Source organism: Phoxinus phoxinus (assembly GCF_949152265.1).
Source record: "Phoxinus phoxinus genome assembly, chromosome: 3".
In the NCBI taxonomy this organism is placed as follows: Eukaryota; Metazoa; Chordata; class Actinopteri; order Cypriniformes; family Leuciscidae; genus Phoxinus; species Phoxinus phoxinus.
The window spans coordinates 27,556,959-27,562,958 of NC_136878.1; positions in this window are offsets into that span (position 1 = coordinate 27,556,959).

The window sequence follows — 6,000 nt, forward strand, 5'->3', positions numbered from 1 at the left end:
ATGTACCAGAGAGCCGATGAGCACTCCATGAATCTTCCATCATCTCCCTGCCTGGGGTAGATAGATTCTCACCATATGTCCCATCAGGCACCTGGCCATCTGGGGTTAGAATGCTCCATTGAGCTGAACAAACTGAGCGTCTTCTGCACACAAAACTCAGTGTAGGACAATAAGGGCTGCGTGAGTTCCTTGATTCGGATCAAGACCCTCAAACACACATGAACAGAGACCTGGCTCATCAGCAAACATTTAGAGAAGCGCTGATACTAAACAAATAAAACTAAATAATGATTGCACAGTTAAATGTGTAATGCATCTCAAAATAGTTAGCCTGTGTGAACAATGAACAATAATTTTACAGCATTATCATTATCGTCTTTCCCCGACAAATTAAAAAGTTTTAAATAAAGACATGCTTTATAAGTTTATTGTTTATTGATCACAATACCTAATGCATGAACTTTATGTTCACTAATTCAACCTTATTATCAAGAGCTCCATCCATCCATAATTAAACTCTAAATCATGTTGACCCATTACTGTTTTAACTTGGGAATCCAAACAGCCATCTTTAATATCATCATGTCACAAAATTACACGGTTCTGCTTATGCACATTTGATGACATTCTGGCACATCTGGAAAGTTTGCTGGTGACCTCAAGCACAGCCTTTTTTTTTGCAAAATCACAAGTATGACCTCTGCACATGACCCGATGTAAATTAAGCAAACAGGCAGATTGACTGAAGAGGCGAGTGTCACACTCCGCGCATGCGCAAGAGTTTTTCAACTTTGAAGTGCGTAACATGGGTTTAGCCCCACATAGGACACAGTGAAACCAAATATTTGCACTGGGGCGCACCACATCATAAATTAGGCATATATAATTGCAAGGGACTTTGGCCTCGAAAAGCTCCTGACTGAAGAATTAAAAGAGAATGTTTAATGTTGCGTTAAGGATATATACAGACAAAAAATATATAAAAAGAAAGAGCATACATTCTAGATATGTATTGAAGTTATAGCTTTACCAAAACATTACATTAACTTGCTGTGAATTATTAAAGAGCGAATCAAATGAATGGCCTGACCCCTTACACTGTTAAAGACTCATTGTGTAAATAAGTCTTTCTAGCCCGTGGCTTTGGCGTTTTTGGAAACTACCCCTTAATGTGTGCCTTGTGGCTACAGAGGTCTGACCAATGACTTGACACGAATAAATCATTTGTCAAGAAAACCTCCAATCAGAAAACACCCCAGGTGCTCAGCAACAAGCCACCAAACCCCCCTTAACACAACATGCCACATAATGACCATCTGGTGGCCAATTAGTGAGGACCCCATGCTAGTGCTAACACCTTCTTCATAATGAATAGAGAAAAGAGACATGTGTTCTTCATAGTGTTGCTGATGTTTTATATTAAGCCGTGGTGAGATCAGGGTGTTATTTTGATTGGTGATTAGGGCAGCATTGAGCCGACTGAGAGTTTTGTGTTGTGCATTTTCCCACATGTAAAATAAAGGGAGGAGGGATGTGAAACGCTTCTTCTGTTGACATAGTCACTTGTTGATGTTTAAGGGCTACACTGCCAAAAAAAAATAAAAAATAAATAAATATATATATACATCATAAAAGTACTGGTTTCAGAAATGTAAACATACATACATACATACATAGGGCATATGCGTTGGTTATGGCTGGCTGGAATTTATACTTCAGGCTCCATGTGCTCTTTCACTTAAATTACAGTCATCTCTCAGTCAGTTAAGTCATCTGTCAATGCAAAGTGTTTGGACTGACAAAATGTTTGGGGCCCTTTTAATAGGGTTCCTTGACAGGTAAATCTGTAATGCTGCTTTCAGACAGACCTATAGTGTCAACCAATCCCTTCCCTGTTACTGAAGTCAACGGGATCCCGGCCGTATCCAGATCAGATGGTGGACCTGCACCTGGACTCATCCATGACGCATCCCTGAAGTGCCAGCCGGCGTGATGACTCCGACCTCCAACCAGATGGAAATGGATAAAAACTCTAAATGTTCTGATCCAGTCTGACTTGTAATGCTGCCTGAATCATAATCATACACTGTTCACTCGTTGGCCAGAGGAGAACTTTTCTCCATTCTGTCACCTGATGGAGTTTTGGTTCCTTGCCACTGTTTGCCTTGGATTTTGGCTTGCTTAGTTGGGGATATTTATTATTCAACAATATTATTAATCTGCCTTACTTAAGGTGGACAATGATGCAATTTTCTTCTAGAAACAAACTTTGTTGTATTATTTTCATGTTATCAATGTGAAGCTGCTTTGATACAATCTGTATTGAAAAAAGCGCTATATAAATAAAGATGACTTGACTTGACCTATATGAGATTACAGACTTGTCTATGAAACTTTTATATTGTACACAACAAAACGTTTTTTAAAAGAAGTCTCTTATGCTAACCAATACTGCATTTATTTTATATAAAATACAGTAAAAAATAGTAATGTTGTGATATATTATTACAATTTGAAATAACTAATTTTTTATTTTAATATTGTAAAATGTAATTTATTTATGTGACGCAAAGCTGAATTTTCAGCAGCATAACTCCAGTCTTCAGTGTCACATGATCCTTCAGAAACTGTTCTGCTGATAATTTCTTATTAAAACAGTTGGGCTGCTTAATATTTTTTTGTGGAAACAATGATTACAAAAATCAGTATCCTTTGATATAGAAAGTAAAAAAACAACAACATTATAAATATAACATAATGCCTTTAGTATCACTTTTGATCAATTTAATGCATACTGAATAAAAGTACAAATTTCTTTAAAAGAAAAATTGTTACTGACCCCAAACTTTTGACCAGTAGTGTATATTTGTAGATATTACCATATTGCAGGGAAACCTGTAGCACATTCAGATTGCTTGTTGCATTTATGTTTACAAAGTGAAACATTATAATGAGCATCATGAACTTCTTTGTTCTACCTAAATGAACCTACTATTATTCTTAGTTGAACAAGAAACATACTTTCAAGCACCAAAGTCTTGAGTTATTAATAACAGATGCTCCAGAAAAAGATATAGCCAGGAATCTAGATCAGGATAATTGATTGACTGTAAGGATGATAAGTGTGGCGCCAGAGCTCAAATTATGATTTTTATTATTTATTATTTTTTATTATTTTTTATATGAAGACTGTCTTTCTTGCCTAGTGGATCCAACCCGTGATGTCCAGTTCTGATGGCTTACAGCCGAACAACAGCATGTCATTTCTAAGAGATTTGAATTTTACATTTAATTTAGAAAGAACTGCCAATAATAAATAGAGTCTACATGCAGAAAACAAAAAAAGTTGTTCAAGCTCTCTTCAGGTATAATGTCATCAATCATATACATAAACCTTCTTGGCGTCTAAACACAATTATTACGCTCAATTTCAAACATCTTTTTTTTTTTGCCCTCTCTCTCTCTCTGTGCCTCTCAACAGGCCAAACATTCAAAATGGAACATATTTCAGAAGGGAGACTGAGCAAGACAGAGGTATGCACTGAGTATTTTCCTCTCATTTTTTCTTCCTTCTCTCGCTCTCCTTTCTCTCTCTCCCTATGAGGAACGTTTACTTTAGCTCCTTAAGAGAGAGGCCGGGAGGCTCAGGTCCCGATTTGGGTGCCCACAACTCATCGGAGCCTGCAAGCCTGATGAAGTTCAAGCTGACAGCTGCATAAATCACAGCCCACTGGAGCTAATAGGTGGCAGTATTAAAATCCAGCCCCCCGCCTCGGACCACCCAGGTGGCCTTTACAGGAATAGGAGCATCCAGTCATATCTAACACAACTGAAACTGTACAGCCATCTGAAGCACTTATCCCCCCGCTCGCCTCCCCTCTGGCTGCTCCTCGACGTGTGGATTATTGGGAGGTTCTCTCTTAGCAACACAGGAGAGGCGCGTTTGGCATCCGGACTACAATGATTCATATTTGGCACTTCCATAAAGGCTTTTTGGGCCTGTTTCAGTTTCAGGCCCATTATGGGCCAGACCTTCTCACTCACTTTCTATTCCTCGTCTTCTGAAAAACCTATAAAAATCGAAGCCAGCAACCAAACAGAAGTTAGCTTTCCCCTGAAGAAAAACTTGTTTGTGAGCCGATTGGTAGTTTTATTAAAGACACTATAGTGCAAAAACAACATGTTAATCTACTGCTAATATTTTAGCTACAGCTGCTACTCAGTTTTATATGGACATTTGTGTGGGATTTGAAAGAATATACCAGGTTAGATGCAAAGTTAAGATCAATCAACAGCACTTGCAGGAAATGTTGTTTGCAACTAAAAAAATGTCTATTCTTTCTTTAAAGCAAAAAAAGCACCTACAATGGAAGTGAATGGGGCCAATTCATAAACTTTAAAATATTCACTGTTTCAAAAGCCTCAAGACGTATACAGTGTGGATGTTAAGATGTTTTTAGTGTGAAAAAAATGCTTGCCTTATCTATGTGAATGTATATCAAAGTTAGCTTTTTTGGCAACATAATAACACTATAAACCCTAAAATGATGGTAATACACTGTAAAAATGGCATGATCACATTAAGTTATGACAACATATGTTTGTACATTGTTTTAACTCAACAATATTCAACTTTTTTTAAGTCCATTTAATGCAATTAAAGTTGAAATGACTTAAACATCCAAGTTGATTGTACTTAAAAATGTAAAACAGCTACTTTTTTTCAGTGTATTATGATTTAAACAGATTTACAGCTCAAATAATTCATGTTTTAACTTAGCCTGTGTTACTTGAATAAACCAACAGTGCAGCCAAAAAAAAAAAAAAAAAAAAGAAAGAGGGAAGAGGGAAGAAAAAAAAAAGATTGCGTTGCATAGTTACTGTATTGTCCATCTACAAGCAGTGTAAACCCGGGCCTCACCTTCCCCGCGGGCCCCCCACATGGCGGCTTGGCCTAAACTCAGATCAGCTCTGTTTTCCCCAATGCAGAGGGTGAATCCCACGTCCTGTCATGCTGGATCTGAAATCAGACCTGACAGACTCACTTCTGTCCCCTGCACAGTCTTTCTAATCCTCCTGCTGTTCATCAGTGCACTCCTCTCAAAGATCAATTTAGATTACACTGGGGATGTATGATTGCTTTAAGACGACACCGTGACTGAAGCACATACTTTGCGGTTGTCACGGTGCATAGCTACATGCTTACTGTTCACTATGAGCAAATTAGGCCTTATTAAAACTAGTTCACAAGCAACCACACTACATGTTTATTTCCTCTCATGTTGGATTGTGTGAAACATTTAAACAACTTGGAGCTGTTGTTTTGGCCTAGGGTGACCTCAGTGTAAACTGTTTTTCTAGCCGGTTGTTAGGGGATTTTAGAATGATCTTGGAACATTTCAATACACATTTATCATATGACACCTGGGTTTCACTACACACACACACACACGCACGCACGCACGCACGCACACACACACACACACACACACACACACACACACACACACACACACACACACACACACACACACTGCCACCGCCACACACGATTATTTACCTTAGGCAGCTTGCTCTGTTCTTGCCTTTTCACAAGATGCATCATCATCATCTTAAAATGATTTGTAGTTTCTCTTTTTGCAGTGTGTGGGATCTGGAAGCAGTACAACTGATTAAAACAACCTTAAATTATAAAGCCCTCGGAGACGGCGGAAGTTGCCTCTAGTAATGAGTGAAGTGGAGACAAAGAAACTATGAATGAAACCTTGTCATTGCTGCATTGCAGACATTGCCCAAAGCTAGAAAACTTCATCACTAAAAAGCTCATGAAACACATGCCATGTTACTATTATTATTATGTCTATAAATTAAACTGTTATTAGAAATGACCAAATTTTGTATTGAATAATGTTTAATATTATAAACAATATTAATTAAAAAAGTATATATCCTACTGAGACCCAGCAACTAATTTTTGTTTATTGTAGTAGACTTGCTTTT